Genomic DNA, 23,972 nt, shown 5'->3' with positions numbered 1-23,972 from the left:
CTGAGGCTGGGAGACCAGGCTGAGGCCGGGAGACCGTGCTGAGGCTGGAAGACCGTGCTGAGGCTGGGAGTCCGTGCTGAGACCGGGAGACCAGGCTGAGGCCGGGAGACCGCGCTGAGGCCGGGAGACCGCGCTGATGCCAGGTTCCGTGATGACTTCACTTGAGGCTCGAGGATGGGAGGCAAGAAGAAAGAAGGAAAAAAAACACAAAATGAGAAAAAAGGAGAAAAGAAGTCGACCGAGTGCATTAGTTCCGGCTGAGGAATCTTTCTCCACCACCATCTTCTTGCTGATGTTACTATCTACTATAAGCCCCCATAGCTACCAGAATATCCCTCCTTCCATATTGCTCCCAGTTTTACCAGCTCCATTGTTTTTGCTCTGATGGTGCATTCTTAAATACCATTACTTCCAACAAGTCTTCATTTTTGTTCATCTGTGGATACCCTGACTATTGTGTTTGACAGGAACCATTACTTTTCGTTTGTGCATTCACCCTCAATCCTTCCCTACCCACCCTGAGCCATAAAAGGGGCCTCTTATCATTCCACCTCATTAAGCCTCCACATTCCAAAGGATTTATCTACACTACTTCATTCACCTCCAATGTCATAGACTCCCAGTCACATCTTCCCCCTTCCTTTCAGCATTTTGAAAAGAACCATTCACACTACAGCACCCTGTCTACTCCTTCTATCACTCAGACACCCTTCCCAAGGCATTGGCTTTTGCAAAAGCAAAGTTGCCACATTTATCCTTTCACTCCTCCTTTCCCACAGTGCAGGACCCTGCACATTCCTGCCAGCTGAAGCAACAATGTACTCCTAATTTGTTTGATTTACTTTCCTGTATTCCCTGCTCTCAACTTAATCGATTCTACAGTGAGGAAATGAAACGCGTAACATTAACAGAGACAACAAGGTGCAGGGCTGGATGAACACAGCAGGCCAAGCAGCATCATAGGAGCAGAGAGGCTGACGTTTCGGGCCTAGACCCTTCATCAGAAAATTAACATTAACATTTTGCTGAACACCTCCATTCAGCTGAAAGACTGATCCTGAACAGCAGGGCACTTTCCATTTTAGCATATTCCCACCCCTTCACTGACTACTGCACCTTATCTTTCTGTTAGGCACTTCACACCCTCTAGACTCAGTGCTGATTTCAATGACTTCTGATCCCATTCACACAGACTGCAGCTGCTGGTGGATATTCTGCTTTGCTCCTCCTACATGTTTTCTCGACTCATCTTTTGTTTCTTTACTTGTCCCATTATCATCATCCTGTTTCCTTACATCATCAGCCTTTCTGCCTTTTAATCCCTCTCCCCATCCTATCCCATGTCTTCTGTTCTTTCCTTTCCTCTCTATCATTCTCTATCGCTTCTTTAAAAACTGTTCCATATGTAACTTCTTCCAGCTCAAATAATTGCCGATTGACGTGAATTTTTAATCCACTGTGGGTGCAGGCATGTAGGCTGGCAATGTTAGCTGGCATGCTGGATCCCTACTGAGCACATTTTCTGAGTGCTGAATTTTCCAATCAGCCTTCTGGTTGGGCAGAGCAGTATAGAACAGCCTCCTGGTGGCAGAAGACCACAATAGGCAGGTCCATCCCTCATCCCTGGCTTCAACATGAACTATAGGGTGCCCTGTGGACAAATCTGCTTCCCACAAAAGAGTTAAGAGAGTCCATATCACTCACCTACCATTTCATCTTGTTGCTGTTTTCAAACCAGGATGTCTTTGATTGAATTTTCAGCTTTGCGACCCTGCCCACCATCTTTTTTTTATTCATTTTATGGGATGTGGGCGTCGCTGGATGGCCAGCATTTCTTGCCCATCCCCAGTTGCCCTTGAGAAGGTGGTGGTGAGCTGCCTTCTTGAACCGCTGCAGTACTCCTGCCGTAGGTTGACCCACAATGCCATCAGGGAAGGAATTCCAGGATTCGGACCCAGTGACAGTGAAGGAACGGCGATATATTTCCAAGTCAGGATAGTGAGTGGCTTGGAGGGGAACATGGCGGTGGTGGTGTTCCCATATGTCTGATGCCCTTGTCCTTCTAGATGGAACTAGTTGTGGGTTTGGAAGGTGCTATCTGAGGATCTTTGGTGAATTTCTGCAGTGCATCTTGTAGATAGTACACACTGCTGCTACTGAGTGTGGTGGAGGGAGTGGATGCTTGTGGATGTAGTGCCAATCAAGCGGGCTGCATTGTCCTGGACGGTGTCAAACTTCTTGAGTGTTATTGGGGCTGCACTCATCCAGGTAAGTGGGGAGTATTCCATCATACTTGTGACTCATGCCTCGTAGATGGCAGACAGGCTTTGAGGAGTCAGGAGGTGAGTTACTCGCCACAGTATTCCTAGCTTCTGGCCTGCTCTTGTAACCACTCTGTTAATGTGGTGAGTCCAGTTGAGCCTCTGATCAATGATAACCCCCAGTATGTTGATAGTGGGGGATTCAGTGATGTTAACACCATTGAATGTCAAGGGATGGTTGTTAGATTAAAGTTACATAACTGTGCCTCACTTTTATTTTGTTCTCTGGCCCATCTGCTCTTTACAGCATTTCTGAAGAAGTGTCTAGGCCCGAAACGTCAGCTTTCCTGCTCCTCTGATGTTGCTTGTCCTGCTGTGTTCACCCAGCTCTGCACCTTGTTATCGCTTATGCTCTTTACAGCTGCCTAGCAATACATAAATCATTTTGCCACTTCCCTCTGGACCTGCCCTTATGAGCTCCAGCTAAAAGCTGCTCTAAATGCCTTCTCCACTCTGAGAAGCTTTTCTTTCTGCTTCAAATCGAATAAACGTGAGGGTGTTGACTTGCTCGCCGAGCTGGCTTGCTCTTGATCAGATGTCTCATCACCATGCTAGGTAACATCATCAGTGGAGCCTCTGATGAAGCGATGTTATTCTACTCAATTTGGAATTTATACTGTCTGCACCGTTATGGTGAGTAGTATCATTTCCGGTTTTGATCTGTATGGGTTTGTATTATGGGGTCCAATGCTATATATTTGTTGATTGCATTTTGGTGGAGACCCATGCCTCTAGGACTTCCCGTGCGTGTCTATGTTTGGCTTGGGCTACTATGGTTACCTTGTCCCAGTTAAACTGATGGCCTTCACTGTCTGAGTGTACAGATATTAAGGAGAGTCCGTCATGCTGTTTTGCTGCCAATTGATGTCCATATACAAACCCATACAGATCAAAACCGGAAATGACATTACTCCCCATAACAGACCAAACAGTATATATTCCAAGCGGAGTAGAATAACATCACTTCATCGGAGGCTCCACTGATGATATTATCTGGTATGGTGACGAAAAGTCTGAATGAGAACAAGCCAGCTCGGCAAGCAAGTCAACACCCTCACCCACAACTCAAGGTACAGATCTTTGCCAAAGCTTTGATAGAATAAATATGTTTAAAGGTCTCAATAAATGAGAGGATACCTAGAATAATGAACTTTAGGCATTGTAAGTGGCGAGAATATGCCTGCATAAAGTGATCTGACCATTAACATGTAGACTTATAACTTGCAACATAAAGTATTATGGCCATTTGAGTTTTGAGATTTTGCATCACTTTATATACAGTGGCTTTTGTTCAAACTTAATCTAAAATACATTCTTCAGGTGTCAGAAAATATTTAATTATATCTAAGTACCACTCAGTCACCTCCTATAAACTGATGTTTTTAAAGTGAGCAAGAACAATAAGTAATTAAAACACGTTTGTACCTATAGTCGGTTCTACTATAACGCACTGGTTGTATTCCTGTGCAACATCGCATCATAGAAAATAGCACTATAGAAATAACAGGACCTATGGGAAAAGTGGAGTTAGGAGCAGACCACCAAAAAAATCACTCAAAATCACTCAAAAGTCTAACACAAAGGATAGAACAGTTTGAATAAATATTTAATTTATATCTAATAATTAAATAAAAGTAAATTTAATACCTTATCTTGAAAAAATGTCAAGATAAATTCATGGGGGAGGAGGTTTTGAGTTAACTCTGTTGTTAATGCAGGGGCTGCGAGTCATCATCATCATCATCATCATCACCTTCAGGTGCTGTTGTGGTTGCAGGGTTAGGGCGAAAAATAGTTAATCCAGAAGTGGACGCCTGTGGTTCATTGTCTTCTGACTGTTTCTTAGGACCTGGCTTGATAAAAGACATTCAGTTTTTGCTGCTTTGCTGTTTTTCCTCTTTCGTGAAGAAGTTGTTCACAGGGTGCCAAGTAAGATCTTATTCCATGAACTGCTACCCTACTGCATCCTGCATTGTAATCGTCGGCCTCTAAAGGCTGCAAGTGCTTCTCAATTTCCCTCAGGATAGAAGACAAGACAGAAGTGGAAAGCTCTCATGGTGCTGCATCTTGGACTTCATCTTCTTCAACTCCAGCTTCCATTTCCCCCTCCGCAACAAGTTGTTGTAGATCAACTGTAGAGAGTTCTTCACTGTGGGACTCAAGCAGCTCTTCAACATCCTCATTCCCCACGCCTTGAAATCCAAGTTGCTTTGCAAGATCAACACAATGTTCTTTGATTCTTGGGAGCTCCTCAGACAGATCAAAGTCTTTAAAATCTTGAAAAAAAATCTGGGAGAAGTTTCTGCCAAACTGCATGAAAGCTGTCCTTACTGACATCACCCCAGGCCTCCAAAATAATGTCAATTACATTCTTGATGTTAAAGCTCTTCCAAAATTGAAGAACGCTGTCCCTATCCCCCTCAGTGGCTGAAATCAGCCTCTGAAATGTGCACCTTAAATAAAGAACTTTAAAAGCTGCTGTTACACCCTGGTCCATGGGTTGAAGGAGAGAGGTTGTGTTTAGGGGTAGAAATAGCACGTTTATATCTTCAGAAAGCTCACTAATGGTGGGAGGATGACTTGGCTCATTGTCCAGGATGATGACAATCTTGAAATCCAAATTTTTTTTTTCCTGCAATGCTTTCGAAAAACATCTTCCAAAACATCAACAATAAGGTCAGAAAAAAATTGCCCCGCCATCAAACTTCTTTTGCTTGACCTAAAGTAAATGCCTAGAGTAAACTTAAGGTAATGTCTCAAGGCTCTTGGGTTGGCAGAGTGGTACATTACGACAGGCTTAAGCTGTAAGTCTCCACCGGCATTGGCACCCAGCAGCACAGTCATACAATCCTTTGCCACATTAAAGCCTGGAGCACGTGCTTCAGTCATAGAAATGTAGGTTCTTGATGCCATTTGCTTCTGGTATAAATGTCATTCAAATTGAAAATTTGATCTAATTTGCAGCCTTCTTCAACAATTCATTTTTTTACTATGGGAGGAAGTGCCATTGTATGCTCCTCGTTTGCACTGGCAGTTTTGCTGCGTAACTTTATGTTATGAAAAGCATAGCGATTCTTAAAAGCAGCAATCCAGCCACGGCTAGCTCTAAAGGCAGGCACATCTTCAGGATTTTCAGCTTTTTTTTGTTAGATCTTCATAAATTGATAAGGCTTTCTCTTTTATGGTGAGAAAGCTGGTCCCAGATCACTCTTTCATTTGATCTTCTACCCACACACTTAGAAGCTGCTCTATCTCCTCAAATTTCTTTGTCTGTGACCTCTCAGATTTGCTCGCACTCAGACTTGTTCCTGCAATACAAATTGCTTTAATCTTTTCTGCATTGTCTGTAATGGTGCATAAGTTAGACTCCTTTATTCCTGTTATGCAAAATATATCGCATGTTCTCTCATTACACTCAAAATGCTTCATACCATCCAGCTTCTCTTCCAGTGTTATAGCCTTTCTTTTACATTCACCACCTGCAATTTTATTACCAGGACGCTTATTGCGAACATTCTTGTCACTTTGTCCTTGCATTTGTGTGGGTAACATGGCAGAATTTGCAAACAAAAATGAAAATCACAGAGTAGTGTACCTCTCACAGAAAGCACTTTATGACAAAGTCTGCAAAATGATCATGTGATGCCAGCGTGGAGACTCACTCAGTGCTAACATTGCACATGCTTGAGCCAAACCCCACAAAATTATCGTATGATTTTGACGCGTAGTCCTCCGCACACCAATGGAATCGCATTACAGCCAACATAAGTTCGCGTTTTAGAAATAGTGTTCCCTTATTCGTCAGTCACGTTATAGCCTATTTACATTAACGAAACTCACATTAAAGCAGAACCGACTGTAGTGAGCGGCTTGGAGGGGAACATGGCGGTGGTGGTAATCCCATATGCCCTTGTCCTTCTAGATGGGAGTGGTTGTGGGTTTGGAAGGTGCTGTCTGAGGATCTTTGATGAATTTCTGCAGTGCATCTTGTAGTTAGTACACACTGCTGTTACTGAGCGTCAATGATGGATGGAGTGGATGCTTGTGGATGTAAAACCAATCAAGTGGGCTGCTTTGTCCTGGATGGTGTCAAGCTTCTTGAGTGTTGCTAGGGCTGCACTCATCCAGGCAAGTGGGGAGTATTCCATCCCACTCCTGACTTGTGCCTTGCAGATGGTAGACAGGGTTTGGGGAGTCAGGAAGTGAGTTAGTAGCCGCAGTATTCCTCGCCTCTGACCTGCTCTTGTAGCCACTGCATTTATGTGGTGAGTCCAGTTGATCTTCTGGTCAAGGATAACACCCAGGATGTTGATCGTGGGGTTTCAGTGATGGTAGCACCATTGAATGTAAAGGGACAGCGGTTAGATTGTCTCTTATTGGTGATGGTATAGCTCGGAATTTGTGTGGCATGAATGTTACATGCCACTTGTCTGCCCAAGCCTGGATATTGTCCAGAACTTGTTGCATTTGGACACAGACTGCTTTAGTATCCGAGGGGGCACGAATGGTGCTGAACATTGTGCAATTATCAGCAAACATCGCCACTTCTGACCCTATGATTGAGGGAAGGTCATTGATGAAGCAGCTGAAGATGGTTGGGCCGAGGACACTACCCTGAGGGACTCCCTGCAGAGATGTCCTAGAGCTGAGATGACTGACCTCCAATGTGTCAGGTATGACTCTAACCACTGGAGAGTTTGTCCCCTGATATCCATTGATTTCAGTTTCGCTAGGGCTCCTTGATGCCACTCTCGGTCGAATGCAGCCTTGATGTCAAGGGCTGTCACTCTCACCTCACCTCTGGAATTTATTCTTTTGTCCATGTTTGAACCAAGGCTGTAATAAGATCAGGAGCTGAGTGGCCCTGGCAGAATCCAAACTGGGCATCACTGAGCAGGTTATTGCTGAGCAGGTGCTGCTTGATAGCACTGTTGATGACTGAGAGGAGACTGATGGGGCTGTAATTGGCCGGGTTGGATTTCTCCTTCTTTTTCTGTACAGGACATACTTGGGCAATTTTCCACGTTGTCAGGTAGTTGCCTGTGCTCTGACTGTACTGGAACAGCATGGCGAGGGGAGCAACAAGTTTTGGAGCACAAGTCTTCAGTAATATTGCCAGAATGTTGTCAGAGCCCATTATCTTTGTCATATCTAGTGTCTCCAACCATTTTGTGATATCTCGTGGAGTGAATCGAATTGGCTGAAGACTGGTATCTGTGATGCTGGGGACCTCTGGAGGAGGCCAAGATGCCATTCAGCACTTCTGGCTGAAGGTTGCTGTGAAAGTTTCTGCCTTTTCTTTTGCACTGATGTGCTAAGCTCTTCCATCATTGAGCATGGGGATATTTGTGAATTGGATTCATTCTCTAATCATTAATTGGCCAATTCAGGGAAAATCACAACCGAGTGTTATGTACACTGTGATTTTTGATTCTCCATTTGAGCCTGGCAGCTATCCTGAAGCCCACAGGGAAATTCCTGCCTGTTAACTCTGTTTGTGTCTCTAGAGATGTTGCTGGACAAGATCTATACTTTCAGATTTTGTTTTTTCTTTGTTTTTATTTCAAATTTCCAACATCCACAACAATTTGCTTTTGTAATATCATTTTTTGTGGACAGGAATAATCAGTTTTGACACGTAGTTTAAAGGACTTGTTTTACAAATATAAATTTAACAATGTCAACTGGGGATTGAATCCAATTAAAGAGGGTGCATTGGAGCTTCTGTGCCCTTCTCATTATTCTTCTGCTGCCATTTTGGAAAATTCAACATCTAATTTAATCATCCTTAGAGATGTAATTATGCCTTCAAAATTTGATCTTTATGTTGACATCTTTGCCTGTAGACTTCAACACAATATCCAATCAAACTGCATAATGATTATTCCTGTCCCAATCTCCAACTACTTGCAAAGCACTAGTCACTTCTAAAGAAGTCCTAAAACAATATTTAATATTACATCTATTCTAGTGCTCTGCATTAAAGTTTTTATTAAAAAGAACTCCATGAAATTTTTTTCTGAAGAAGGGTCTAGGCCCGAAACGTCAGCCTTCCTGCTCCTCTGATGCTGCTTGGCCTGCTGTGTTCATCCAGTTCTACACCTTGTTATCCATGAAATTACTTGTACTTCCATTCCTCTCTTCTGGTTGTCTCTGCTTAGTGTATTAGAAATCCTGTATGATTATCACACTACAAATTCCTACACACTCTCTGACTTGCCTAAACAGCTCTCTATTTAATTCTCCAACTTGAACTGATGGTCAACAGCAATTGCTCTCATAAGGAAAAGCAAATTTCTGATGTGTAAGGTCAACGGAGAACTCATGATGAATGGTAATAAATAGCTTATAGTGGTCCGTGTAATAAGCCAACTAAAAATGATGCTATGGCTGACTGGAAAATCAATCAACACAGTCATTTTAGCGACAAAAAAGGCCACGTTTATTATTTCTAATCTGAAATGCCTGGACTTTTTTAAATATTCATTCATGGAATGTGGGCATCACTGGCTAGGCCAGGATTTATCGCCGAACCCGAGTTGCCTTTGTGAAGGAAGTGATGAGCTGCCTTCTTGAACAACTGCTATTTGCTGTAGATAAAAGCATACTGCTGGTTGGATGGGAGATCCAGGATTTTGATCCAGCTATACTGAAGGAATGGTAGTATATTTCCAAGTAAAGATGGTGAACGTTTTGGAGATGAATTAGCTGGTGAAGGGTTTCCTATGTAGCTTGCTGCCCTTTTCTATCTAGGTTGGAATAGTTGGAGGTTTGGAAGGCGCTATCAAAAGAGCCTTGGTGAATTTCTGCACTGCATCTTGTAGATTGTACACGTTGCTGCTATTGTGCATTTACGGTGGAGGGAGTGGATGCTTGTAGATGTAATGCTAATCAAGGGGGCTGCTTTGTCCTGGGTAGTCTCTGAAGTGTTGGAGTTGCATCCATCCAGGTAAGTTGGAGTATTCCACTTGTGCCTTGTAGACAGTGAACAGGTTTTGGGGAGTCAAGAGGTGAGTTAATCACTGTAGAATGCCTAGCCTCTGACCTGCTCTTGTAGCCACTGTATTCATAAGGCTAGACCAGCTCAGTTTCTGATCGATGATAATCCAAGGATGTTGACATTCCTAGTTTCAGTTAAGGTAAAGCTATTGAATGGCAGGAGGTGATGATTAGATTCTCTCTTTTAGAAGATCGTCATTGTCTGGCACTTGTTTCATATGAACGTTACTGACACTTGTCAGCCCAACCCTTGATATTTGCTCAGGTTTTGCTACAGTTCTACATGGACTGCTTCAGGTTCTGAGGGTGAGATGCTCTTCAGAGGGTTGGTGTGGACTCAATCGGCTAATTGGCCTGCTTCCACACTGGAGGCATTCTATAATTCTACGATTCTATGAGTCACGAATGGTGCTGAACATTGTGCAATCATCATTGCACAACATCCCCACTTCTGACCTTATGATGGATGAATGGTCACTGATGAAGTAGCTGTGTATAACAAGACCCAGGACACTACCCTGAGGGTCTAGGCTCTCGAGCAGTGCTAGAGCTCCCACTTCTGTTCTGGAAGGCCTGGATTCAGAGGGGCAAACAGGTTGATTTAAGAAAAGGATCAACCTACAGAGTTGTGCTGGAGTTGAGATAACTGACCTCTAACAAGCACCATTATCTTCTTTTGTGCCAGCTATGACTCTAACCAGCACACAGTTTTCAGGTTGAATCCCATCGTTGTGGGTCCTTGATGCCTTGATGTGGCCTTGATTTTTATTTCAATTCCTGTACATGATATGAAGCCAAGTTATACCCTTATCCTCTTACTTTTTTGGTCAAGCTCTCAATATCTCAGTGAAGATTCTTCAATTTGATTAGTTAGATGTTTTGCCAAACTTCTAGTCGCTAAAGATGCCCATTATTGGCAGAAAATGGATCAGATATCGGATTAGAGTAAGTCTCGCTTCAAAATCCCACAAAATCTTTGTAGAGAGCTGTCAATGAGGTGAATGGTGGTTTTCATTTCTTTGCTGCTGATTGTAAATTCCAGCCCATTTGGTTCAGTTGGTAGGACTATATAGAGTCAGACCTGATGTCATGAGCAGCAATGTAAATGAATTTCTGTTGCTTCTTCCCAATAATCTACATAGATGTGAGCTTGTGACAAACCTCTTAAATGTTGAGAATTAGGAGAAAATAAAATAATGTTCATGGCATTATGGGTTTTCAACAGATGTGTTATATTTTCAAAAAATGGCATGTTTATCAATTATTTTAAAAATTATCTCATTAAAGGTTAACATAATCCCATATATGAATATGGGAAGGTAGTCTAGACCCTAACTTTTCCTTATTTTAAAGGTAAATGTCAGGTGCTGTGTTCCTGATGCAATTTGATTGGTCAAACTACTCGACGTTAAGGAAAATGCAATTAATTCAAACACTGCAGGTAAAATACAACAAAAGAAAGAAGAACTTAGAATAACTTAACTGTATTGGAAAATTTAACAGAATAATAGATACAGTAACTATTACTAATTAACTGTTCCAATGTAACAACATCCCAAAAGTACCCTCAGCACAGGAAAATTCAGAAAACAGATTTGTCTCACATGTAAGCTTTTAACCCAGGGAGAGAACCCCCAGCCTTTGGTTGTAATCAAGAGAGGGAAAAATAGCTTGCATTTCTTCAAGACCCCAATAGCAAATGCTGCTGGAAACAAAAAAAAAATCCCTAGTTCTGTGGGTGGGAACTTGACCACACCCATTCAGGCTGCTTCTATTGTTCCAGATTTTTAAAAAAACGTCAAGGCTTCACAAGTTGTTTATCTTCTCAAAGATTGCTCGCTACCTTTCCCTCAATCTCTGTCTTTTAAAAAAAAGAACAAAATGACCTCTTAAAGTCACAGCATTGTCACACACACCAAGAAGTATCTTTCGAGTTTTTCTGGATATTGAAACACATCATCATTAGTTCTTCACTATTCTTCCTTAAGCTACTTGTGTTACTGTCCTTCCTTTCTAAAATGAATACTTTACAAGCACCTTACCTGTACTGTATATGTAAGTAAATAGTCAATCCTCTTTGAGTATCAACCCTGGATTACCGGCCTCAATATCCGCGGCTTTTCGTATATTTCATGTTTAAGTCAACCCTTGACATTTGTTGCAAAAATCCTTCAATTTTCATGAAGTTTTGAGAGCAAAATATCAGAAATACATATAGATAGCCTGGGATGATCATTTCAACTCTTGAAAAGATTACTCATATGAAAAGTAAACTTTCTAAATTTTATTTATCAATTTTTTCTCAGAAACTTGTCTTCATGAGTATAGACATAAAGCCACTCTGTAACATGTTGGAATGAAGGAGGTAGTGACACCGTTGTAATCTCACCGAGTTACTCATTCAGCACTTCAGACTAATATTCCACAGACATAAATCCTGCCACGGCAGATGGTGAAATGTGAATTCAATAAAAATTTGAAATAAATTTTGACAACAACTTAACCAGTGTTAACCTTCATAAAACACTGCTGGTTCACCAACACCATTAAGGGAAAGAAATCTGCCTTTTCTCTCCGGTCCAAACTACGTATGACTATAGACACACAGCAATGTGGTTGACACATAACTGCCTTCTGGGATATTAGGGATGGCCAATAAATGTTGCCTACAGATATCCACATCATTTAATCCCTACAGTGTGGAAGCAGGCTATTTGGCCTATTGAGTTCACACTAGCCCACCAAAAAGCATTCCACCCTTCTACCCTATCCCTGTAACCCTGTATTTCCCATGGCTAAGCCACCTAGCCTGCACATCTTTGGACTGTGGGAGGAACCTGGAGCACCCAGAGAAAACCCACGCAGACACGGGGAGAACATGCACACTCCACTTAGACAATCACCTGAGGGTGAAAACGAACCCAGGACTCTTGTGCTGTGAGGCAGCAGTGCTAACCACCGAGTAACCATGCCACCACATCTCATGGATTATTTATTCTAAAGGTACAAATGAGGAAGGATACACTGAGATCTTCAAGTCTTGTAGCACCTATGAGCATTAAAAGAATTGTCATGAAGTCATTGTTCTATTCTTACATGGTGAAAGCAGGCCATTCTGCCCATCAGGTCCACACCAACCCTCCAAAGAACATCCCACCCATACTCAGCACCCCGTACACTATTCTATTCCTGTAACCCTGCATTTCCCATGGCTAATCCACCTAGCTGCACATCCCTGGACACTATGGGTGAATTAGCATGGCTAATCTACCCAACCTGTACATCTTTGGACTGTGGGAGGAAACCGGAGCACCTGGCAGAAACAGAGAGAATGTGTAAACTCCAGACGCATGATGTGGAATCAAACCCGGGTCCCTGGCGCTGTGAGTTGGCAGTGCTAACCACTGAGCCACCGTGCTGCCCCTAGGCACGACTTCAAATATATCTGGAGTATGCATTAAACTTGTGTCATATCATTAAAATGATTACAAAATAACCTCTTCCAAGATGCAACAATGACTCCAAAAGCAAAAATCTAACGAGGCTATTTGTAGCAATGAAGATGCAACCAGAATTTTTCTGTCCTATAAAGGAACTGAATTGTTTGGTTGTGTTACATTCAGAAGGACAACATGGATTTGGGAACACATAGTTTGGCCTTTTAAATCAGATCATACTTTTAATTATAGAATCACTTTGCTGAAACGTATCTAATGTGATATCAGCACTGAGTATATACATAACCAGGTTCTTAGCATACACATTCACATCAAATTATTCTGTCTCATCATCAGTCAGGTGCTCATCTAATGTGTTCTAGTAAACTACCTTATTATCCACAGATTTGTTTGTTGTGATGCTATCTGACCCAGGGCTAATTTAAAGCTTGCAGTGTAATATCTTACAAAGCAGATGCAGCAGATGGATAATAAAATGTGATTATTGTAGTTAACGCTGCAAATTGGCCAAGAAACTCAACTGACAAACAGTGTCATAGTTGTGCAGCTGTGTCTATTGATTGATACAGACTGGATCTAAATTTCTCATGCATTCAGAATCTATTTTTACAAACAACAGTAAAATTATCTTTTATTTTATGAGTGGTTTATCCAGAGAAGATTTTAGTCCCAATAGCAAGATTGTACAAGAGCGAGAGAAATCTTTCTAGTGAAAGGGTTTTAACAATAATTTGTTACAATGAGAATTCATGTGCAGTGTAGACCTGATAAAAGCTTGCCATTCTCCTGCCTGATGCTGTGTTCTTTATGCACACACTAGCCTCGTCTTCAGTGGAGGCACATTACACAACATATGAAAAGCGAGAGTTAATTCATAACTGGTACTATGGGGTTTATGCATACATCAGTGTTAGCTATGCATACAAATTGTAAGCTGATACTCCTTCAGTAGTACAGAATTTAAGCATTCCTAAGGGGAAAAAAAACATATTTTGTCAAAGTTCTTCACCTTGCAGAAATGTGGAGATTGTTTAAGGAATGCATTCTGCGTGTGCTGGATATGTTTGTCCCTAGCAGGCAGGGAAGATGCGGTCAAGTGAGGGAGCCTTGGTTCTTAAGAGAGGTCGAATGACTGGTTAAGAGGAAGAAGGATGCTTATGTAACAAGGAAACAAGGAACAGGAAAGGCTCCAGAGGGATACAAGTTATCCAGGAAGGAGCTGAAGAAAGAGCTTAGAAAAGCTATAAAGGGGCATGAGAAAACCTTGGCAGATATGATCAAGGAAAACGTACGTGAGGAATAAAACAATGACGAGAGAAAGGGTAGGGCCGTTCAAGGATTGCAAAGGGAATTTGTGCACGGAGCCTAAAGAGATAGGAGAGGTCCTTAATGAATACTTTTCTTCAGTATTCACAACTGAGAGGGACCTACTTGTAGAGGAGGACAGTGTGAAACAGGCTGGTAGGCTAGAGAAGGTCAATGTTAGTAAGGAAGATGTGCTAGGAATTTTGAGGAAGTTGAAGATAGGTAAGTCCCCCAGGCCTGATGGGATTTATCCAAGGATTCTATGGGAAGCGAGGGAAGGGATCGCGGGGCCTTTGGCGATAATTTTTCGTCCTTACTGTCCACAGGTATAGTGCCGGAAGACTGGAGAGAGGCAAACCTCATTCCCTCGTTCAAAAAAGGGAATAGGGATAACCCCGGAAATTACAGGCCAGTTAGTCTTACATCAGTGGTGGGCAAATTATTGGAAAGGGCTCTAAGAGATAGGATTTATGATCACTTGGAAAGGCACAGTTTGATTCGTGATAGTCAGCATGGATTTGTGAGGGGGAGATCATGCCTCACAAATCTTATTGAATTCTTTGAAGAGGTGACCAAACACGTGGATGAAGGTAGAGCAGTGGATGTGGTATACATGGATTTAAGTAAGGCATTTGACAATGTTCCCCATGGTAGGCTCATGCAGAAGGTAAGGAGGCATGGGATAGGGGGAAATGTGGCAGATTGGATTCAGAATTGGCTGACCCTTAGAAGACAAAGGGTGGTAGTGGATGGAAAATATTCAACATGGTGTTCAGTTACGAGTGGTGTACCACAAGTATCTGTCCTGGGTCCTCTTCTATTTGTGATTTTTGTAAATGATTTGGATGAAGGAGTGGAAGGCTGGATTAGCAAGTTTGCAGACGATACAAAGGTGGGTCGCGTTGTGGACAGTGTGGAGGGCTGTTCTAGGTTACAAAGGGACATTGATAGGATGCAGAGCTGGGCTGAGAAGTGGCAGATGGAGTTTAACCCTGAAAAGTATGAGGTGATTCATTTTGGAAGGACAAACTGGAAAGCAGAATACAGGGTTAACAGAAAGATTCTTGGCAGTGTGGAGGAGCAGAGGGATCTTGGGGTTCATGTCCACAGTTCCCTGAAAGCTGCCACCCAGGTGGATCGAGTTGTTAAGAAGGCGTATGGTGTGTTAGCTTTCATTAATAGAGGGATCGTGTTCAAGAGCCGTGAAGTTATGCTCCAGCTATACAAAAGCCTGGTTCGGCCACATCTGGAGTATTGTGTCCAGTTCTGGTCGCCTCATTACAGGAAAGATGTGGAGGCATTGGAAAAGGTGCAGAGGAGATTTACCAGGATGTTGCCTGGAATGGAGGGAAGGTCTTACGAGGAAAGGTTGAGAGAGCTAGGGCTTTTCTCTTTAGAACTACGAAGGATGAGAGGTGACTTGATAGAGGTGTACAAAATGATCAGAGGTATAGATACAGTGGACAGCCAGAGACTTTTTCCTAGGGTGGAGGTAGCTATTACGAGGGGACATAGTTTTAAAGTGAGTGGATGTAGATATAGGGGAGAAGTCAGAGCTAGGTTCTTTACTCAGAGAATGGTCAGGGCGTGGAATGCATTGCCGGAGAGGGCAGTGGAGTCAGCCTCATTAGGGGCATTTAAGTGGGCATTAGATAGGCATATAGATGATAGTTAAGTAGGGGTGGAGGTTAGGTAGACCTTCGGATTAGGGTAAAAGTTCGGTATAACATCGTGGGCCGAAGGGCCTGTACTGTGCTGTACTGTTCTATGTTCTATGTTCTTGCACTCTTCAGGATAATTTGCAAGAATAAAAACGGAAACAACTGCGGATGCTATAAATCAGAAACAAAAACAAAAATTTCTAGAAAAGCCCAGGCAGGTCTGGCAGCATCTGTGGAGAAAAATCAGAGTTAGTATTTTGGGTTGGTTCTGAGAAAGGGTCACTCAACCCGAAACGTTAACTCTGATTTCTCTCCGCTGATGCTGCCAGACTTGCTGAGCTTTTTTGCAATTTCTGCTTTTGTTTCTAATTTTCAAGAATATCGATTTAAGGGGAAACTAACATTTAAGTTTTATGAGAAGAGACTGCTGATTGCTCAGCAAGTGAGATCTGGTCGATAGATGCATTTCCATAGTGGCTGCACCAGTTAATAATGATTGACAGTTAACTGCTAACCTTGTTCAATTTTTAAACCCGGCAGATTGACTCTGCTCGGTCAGGGTTTGCCCTGAGAAATAAACCAGTGAATGGTTGTCATCTAGTTTGTTGAATTGAAATAGACAGTGTATATATTTGTTCTTCCCATCTGCAAAGAATTGGACTCTATGCCTTTATACATGTCGCTTCCAGTACACATAAGTATACCGCATTGCAAATCGATCTGGCAATCCTGAACTGTTTGTGAGGATAATTCTTCACATGTTCATGAATATCTAGCAAATGTTATCCAATCACAGAATGTCAATGAATGTTGGACGTTATTGTGAGTTTTGCAAGTGCAGGCCGATTGGGTGCCATCAGTAGCTCAGTTGATGTGAACAGCCAAAGGGATATGCTGTTTGATATGATTGATGAGTTTTTGGGACATACAGCTTACATACCTGGTATCACACCAGCAATGAAATTCATATACTTTGTCATGCATTTATGCAATAGGCAGAACATATTTTTGGTTTATTAATAGTATCCTGTGAATGGTGAACACCAGTCACGTTGTTGCATATTAGTTGTTCGGAAAAGCTAGCTTCACCTGATGCTCAAACATTTGAAATACATTACCCTTACCTGAGGTAGACTGAGCATTTTGTAGAACAAGAAGTGATGATTTTAGGAACTTTCATCAGCTCTGATTTCTCTCAGACCTCCTGAGATTTTCCAGCAATTTTTGTTTTTGTTTAAGTCATTTGACTGCTCAGCTTCACGGGTAAATTTGCGAACAAGATGAAGCCCATTAAGGCGTCTCTGGGCATCAGAAAAAGAGCATGAAATTATGTCGCTGGACTAGGAAGAATGAGTTAGAAGATAGAATTCAATGTCAAATCAGCCACAGAAAGATAAATAAAAGGAGGGAAGGTAAGCATAGATTGAGATGAGTGATAAAACAAATGAGGAGAAAAGAAATTAAGAGTAGTCATTTCATAGAAATGATTCTGAATAATTGTAAAAGATAATTTTCAATGTTGGAGAGTTTGTTTGCTAGTAATTTAGAGTTGTCATGTCAATAAAGTTTTTCTTAGACTGGACCAGATAAGCCCTATTTTTTGCCAATAAATTTGTTTCATATCTATCAGGTAAGTATAGCAATTTTACTCCATTCAATCTGTTTCGATGTCAGTAACACGATGATAAAGGGCAACTCCTGAAGGAGCATCACAATCAGCAGCTTCGTGATTCGTATATTCAACTGCACATGGTACAGTCATAGGGATTTGTTGTCTAATTTACTCTTTAATAACAGCGAACGCTGTTAGCTTTCCAATCATTTTTATCACAAAATCTCACCTGCAATGTCAGATCTAGATTTATGTAACCAATTGCAGAACAATTGTTGCCCAGGAATTAAGTAGAGATTATGTGGGTTTCCTGGCCCTTCAGGAGGCCAGCTCCTAACTCTCATCAGGTTTGCCAACGATCTCTCAGGTGAGACCCCTTGCTTGCTTTGTCTGCCATGATATCCATCCCATGGCCTGCATAGCTGTGGGCCTCAGGTGGAATCAAAGCTACCATCATGCACTGGCAGAGGTGGCGAGGACCTGACAGTCTCTGATTTACTGTGCGGGATTTCACCACCAGGGATCTCAATCATTGGGAACTCCCAATGACAAACATTTAAATGCCTGAAGGGCACATTACCAGAGTTCACTCCTTGTCCTCTGAACAATGGGTGAGACCTCTATGGATGACAATATCACAGATCCTGACTCACTGTACTTGACACACGATTTACTGTTGAATAGGTGGACAGTCAAATTGTCTCAGGGAACAATGGTTAAGATAAAACTGTCAAAATAATATATAGAAATGCATGAGTTAATCAAGGATAGCTACCACAAAAACGTCTAAAGATAAGACACTTTTGATAAATTTAATAGAGTTTTACAAAAAGACTAGATAAAGGAAATGCAGCAGATATCATTTAAATTGACTTTCGGAAGGTAATCGAGATTTGTTAGAAAAATTCGAGTGCAGGATAATAAAAAGAAATGGATATAAATCTAGCTGGAAGATCAGGAATAGAGAATGAAGATAAATGAATGTCATTCAGACTGGGGAAGAGTTGAAAGTGCTCAGGTCCCACAGGGTCCATTTTGGTCCTCAGTACAGAAAAGTGTCATTGGCACAAGGTTAGAATCTGCTGATAGAAGCAAATAGAGATGATTTTGCAAACAATGAGAAGGACTGGAAGATAACAGAAGCGTGGAGCCAAAAGGTTAGCAGAATGGTGAAATCAAGTGGATTAGGCAACCCAATCTGGTTCAGTAAAAAAAGTAATATGTTAGTCTGGCAATGTATTCTAGAGGTTGTTGCTAGCCTCAAAGATCGAGGCTCTACAATCAGCAGTAATCTGTCACTTGATGCTGAAATCAACATAAATGCTGCAGCCGTTATATCCAAACTGAATAAGAGTATGGAACAATAACAGCATGACTGAGAACACCAAACTGCAAGTCTACCAAACCAGTGTCATCAGTGCATGCCACTGCAGTGGTGGGAACTGGACAAAATACGCTAAGCAGGGGAAAAGACCGAATTGTTTCTGTCTTTGCTGTCCAAAGATATGTTTGGCATCTATTGGCCGTACATGGTTACCAATTCAGAGGTCCTGGAGCATGCTATTTCTATCAACCTACACTCATTGTTAATTCAACCAAGTCTGTGCTGGCTTGTATCCATTTATGGACGATAGTTATGTATATATCTATGCCATATATTGGCCACTGAGTCCTCCTATGTGTCCATATTACTGAAACAAAGACAACCTGCAAGTGAGATCTAAAAATGGCAGACACTGACACTGACAACTGGAAGAGGGTTGTTGATGTCCATGACCTCTGGAGACTGGCTCCCTGGAACAGCATTGGAAAAGATGAGCTGCATCAAAATGTCCAGCTGGACAAAATGATATCGCAGGTTAAACAGAGGCCAGAAGATCACACACTTGCTCAGACCATTGTCTTCTTTTGCACCAAATATGTCAGGGAAAGTGTCCTGAATCACACCAGGCAATACTCAACACAAAATTGACCACTGTTTTCTTATGAGATGGAAGGCTGCCACACACACAGGAAAAGTAAAGGATAGTTAATGGAAAGATCTGAAAAGAATGAAAAAACAGACAGAACTTGGAGTGAAGCAACGAGGCCTGCAACTAAAGTCTTATAAAGGACCAACAGCATTTTTGGTTTATTGAATAGGAGCATAGAACACAGGACTAAAGAAGTAATGCTAAAGCTGTTTAAATAATTGAGATAACAAGGTGTAGAGCTGGATGAACACAGCAGGCCAAGCAGCAGAGGAGCAGGAAAGCTGATGTTTTGGGACTGGACCCTTCTTCAGAAATGGGGGAGGGGAAGGGAATTCTGAAATAAATAGGGAGAGATGGGGAGGCAGATGGAAGATGGATAAAGGAGCAGATAGGTGGAGAGGAGACAGACAGGTCAAAGAGGCGGGGATGGAGCCAGTAAAGGTGAGTGTAGGTGGGGAGTTAGGGTGGGGATAGGTCAGTCCAGGGAGGATGGACAGGTCAAGGAGGCGGGATGAGGCTGGTAGGTAGGAGGTGGGGGTGGGGCTTGAGGTGGGAGGATGGGATAGGTGGGAGGAAGTACAGGTTTGGGAGGCGGGGACAAGCTGGGCTGGTGTTGGGATACAGTCGGGGGAGGGGAGATTTTGAAGCTTGTGAAGTCCACATTGATACCATTGGGCCGCTGGGTTCCCAAGCGTAATATGAGGTGCTGTTCCTGCAACGTTTGGGTGGCATCGTTGTGGCACTGCAGGAGGCCCAGGATGGACATGTCGTCCAAGGAGTGGGAGGGGGAGTTGAAATGGTTCGCGACTGGGTGGTACAGTCGTTTGTCGCGAACCGAGCATAGGTGTTCCACAAAGCGGTCTCCAAGCCTCCGCTTGATTTCCCCGATGTAGAGGAGGCCACATCGGGAACAGAGGATACAGTATACCACATTAGCAGATGTGCAGGTGAACATCTGGTTGGTGGGGTGTGTGGAGCGGACGAGGGAGTCACGGACAGAGTGGTCCCTCTGGAAAGCAGATAAGGGTGGGGAGGGAAAAATGTCTTTGGCAGTGGGGTCAGATTGCAGATGGTGGAAGTGCTGGAGGATGATGCGTTGGATCCGGAGGTTGGTGGGGTGGCACGTGAGGATGAGGGGGATTCTGTTTTGGTTGTTATTGCGGGAGGGGGTGTGAGGGATGAGTTGTGGGAGATGCAAGAGACACAGTCGAGGGCGTTTTCAACCACTGTGGAGGAGATGTTGTGGTCCTTGAAAAACGTGGACATCTGGGATGTCTGGGAGTGGAATGCCTCATCTTGGGAGCGATGCAGCAGAGCTGGAGGAATTGGGAATAGGGGATGGCATTTTTGCAGGAAGGTGGGTGAAAGGATGTGTATTGTAGGTAGCTGTGGGAGTTGGTTGGCTTGAAGTAGATATCGGTTTCCAGGTGTTTGCCAGAGATGGAAACAGAGAGGTCCAGGAAGGGGAGAGAGGTGTTAGAGATGGTCCAGGTGAACTTAAGGTTGGGGTGGAAGGTGTTAGTGAAGTGGATGAACTGTTCGAGCTCCTCATGGGAACATGAGGCAGCGCCAATACAGTCATCGATGTAACAGAGGAAGAGGTGGGGGATAGGGCCAGAATAGCTTTTGAAGAGGGATTGTTCCTACAAAGAGGCAGTCATAGCTTGGGCCCATGCGGGTACCCATGGCCACCCCCTTTGCCTGTAGGAAGTGGGAAGAATTGAAGGAGAAGTTGTTAAGGGTGAGGATGAGTTCAGCTAAGCGGATAAGGGTGTCAGTGGAGGGGGACTGTCGGGCCTGCGGGACAGGAAGAAGCGAAGAGCCTTTAGCCATCTGCATGGGGAATGCACGTGTATAGGGACTGGACGCCATGGTAAAGATGAGGTGTTGAGGACCAGGGAATCGGAAGTATTGAAGGAAGTGGAGGGCGTGGGTGATGTGCACCTCATATTTTGCTTGGGAACCCTGCAGCCCAATGGTATCAATGTGGACTTCACAGGCTTCAAAATCTCCCCTCCCCCGACAACATCCCAACACCAGTCCAGCTCATCTCCACCTCCCTAACCTGTCCTTCCTCCCACCTATCCCGTCCTCCCACCTCAAGCCCCATCCCCACTCCTACCTACTAGTCTCACCCCGCCCCCTTGACCTGTCCGTCCTCCCTGGACTGACCTATCCCCTCCCTAATTCCCCACCTACACTCACCTTTACTGGCTCCATCCCTGCCTCTTTGACCTGTCTGTCTCCTCTCCACTTACCTGCTTCTTTATCCATCTTCCATCCGCCTCCCCCTCTCTCCCTATTTATTTCAGAATCCCCTTCCCCTCCCCCATTTCTGAAGAAGTGTCTAGGCCCGAAACATCAGCTTTCCTGCTCCTCTGATGCTGCTTGGCCTGCTGTGTTCATCCAGCTCTACGCCTTGTTATCTCAGATTCTCCAGCATCGGCAGTTCCTACTAGCTCTGTTTAAATAATTGGTTGTCCACAGTTAGTTTGCTTCACAATTCCAAGTGTCTCAGTAAGGGTGAACTAGTGATTGACTGGACCAGAATCTAGAACTCTAGGCTAATGTTCTGAATCTCATCTTAGCAGATGGTGAAATTTGGATTCAATTAAAAATAGTCTGGAATTAAAACTAGCCTAATGGCAACTTTTGGACCATTGTCAATCATTATAAAAAGAACCAATTGATTCATTAGTCATTTAGGGAGGGAAATCTACAATTCTTGACTTGTCTGGCCTACATGCAAGCCCAGAGCCACAACAGTCCAGCCAACTCGATTCTGCACTAAATACAGCCTTACCAGTGATACTAATGTCCATGAACAAACAAAAACAATATCTAAAGGATGTGAAAGCCATAGCTAGTATACAACATATCTTCACAAGGAGATTGCAAGAGATGCTAAAGTACCATTATGAAGAGAGAATTGGGATAATTTATATTGAAGCAGTATATGAGAAGAGGAAATTTTATGGAATGCTTTGCATTTATTAAGATTCTGTTGGGTTTAGTGGAGAAAGACTAGGGGTAATTTTAAGCCCTCAGAAACAAATCAAATTGAATCAGGTGAGGAGTTAAGATTTTACAAATTCAGTATAAAACCTTGGTATACCTTAAATGCACTAGCTTCCATTTTTAACGTGGGGCTGATGGCTAATCTGCTCTCAAGCAGTAGGTCAGTTGTTAGAGATAACACAGTGTGGAGCTGGAGGAACACAGCAGGCCAGGCAGCATCAGAGGAGCAGGAAAGCTGACGTTTCGGGTCGGGACCCTTCTTCTTGCTCTTGCTCCTCTGATGCTGCCTGGCCTGCTGTGCTCCTCCAGTTCCACACTGTGTTATCTTTGACTCCTGCTTTGGCAGTTCTTATTATCTCTGAGATCAGTTGTGAAGAGTTTTTAAATAGGCACATGTCTTCATACTAACGGGGATTTCTTATTAACCTGTGATGGATTTAAGTAGCAACAAATCTATTGAGTTACACCATTGGATGTTGTTATGATCAGGTGAGGAGGGGTCATGGCTCCTTCTTTTAAATTCCTGTTTTAGTTGTTGTAGAATTTTTTTTCATCTTTTTAACACAAAGTATTACACTTCAATTAAACATAGTTAAGCAGGTTAAAAAAAAATGGAGAGTCAATTCCAAGGATTTCTTGAGTGAAAGTGGATTGGTTAGCTTGATTGGCAAGTAGAGTGATGCCAACAGCAAGCATGGGTTTGAATCCTGCGTGGGCTGAGGTACGATGAAGAACTGTCCTTAACCTCTCTCCTAACCTGAGGCATGGTGACCCTTAATGTTAAACCACCACCAGTTGTCTCTCTCCCTTGAATGACAGAGAAGCCCTATGGTCTGGTAAGACTGTGGTGACTTTTATTATCAACTACTGTGAAAAAATAATGAAATATAACACGAAACACACGCACAAATACTCATGTGATCAGCTTACAAAGAAGGGGGTTAGTGGTATCTGGTACATGCAGAAAGGTAAAGGCAGTTGCAGTTTATAGTCTTTAAAGAGTTTCTAAAGAGTGAAACCTGCATCCCAACTGTTTCGCTGTGTCCTGTTTCCTTAGGAATGGTGTGGCTTTCAGATAACATTGACTTCTCAGATCTTGATGGTTTTTCCAAGTTGCTTTTTTGAACAGCTTTGATTTCTGAGACTGTGATTGAGACTGAGAAACTGAGAAAATAATCCCCACGGCACCTTCCGCTGCAACTGCAGAAGGTGTAACACCTGATTGTATATTTCCTCCATCCTCAGTATTCAAGGGCCCAAACACATCTTCCAGGTGAGGCAGCACTTTACCTGCACTTTACGCAATCTAGTCTACTGAATTCGCTGCTCACAGTGTGGTCTCCTCTACACTGGGGAAACAGAGGGTTGACTGGGTGACTGTTTCTCAGAACACCTACGTTCTGTCTGCAAAATAGACGCTGAGCTTCCAGTTGCCTGCCCTTCAACACACCACCTTGTTTCCTGGCCAATATCTCTGTCTCTGGCTTGCTGCAGCAAAGCTCAGTGCAAACTGGAAAAACAACACCTCATTTTCCACTTGGGAACTTTATTAGCCTTCTGGACTCAATGTTAAGTTCAACAATTTGAGGGAATAAGGCATCTTGTCCCATGTCCTATCCCAGCCC

This window comes from Rhincodon typus, chromosome 10 (genome assembly GCF_021869965.1).
Source record: "Rhincodon typus isolate 14 chromosome 10, sRhiTyp1.1, whole genome shotgun sequence".
Taxonomy (NCBI): domain Eukaryota; kingdom Metazoa; phylum Chordata; class Chondrichthyes; order Orectolobiformes; family Rhincodontidae; genus Rhincodon; species Rhincodon typus.
The sequence above is the reverse complement of the archived record's forward strand: the minus strand, read 5'-3'. Positions refer to the sequence as shown.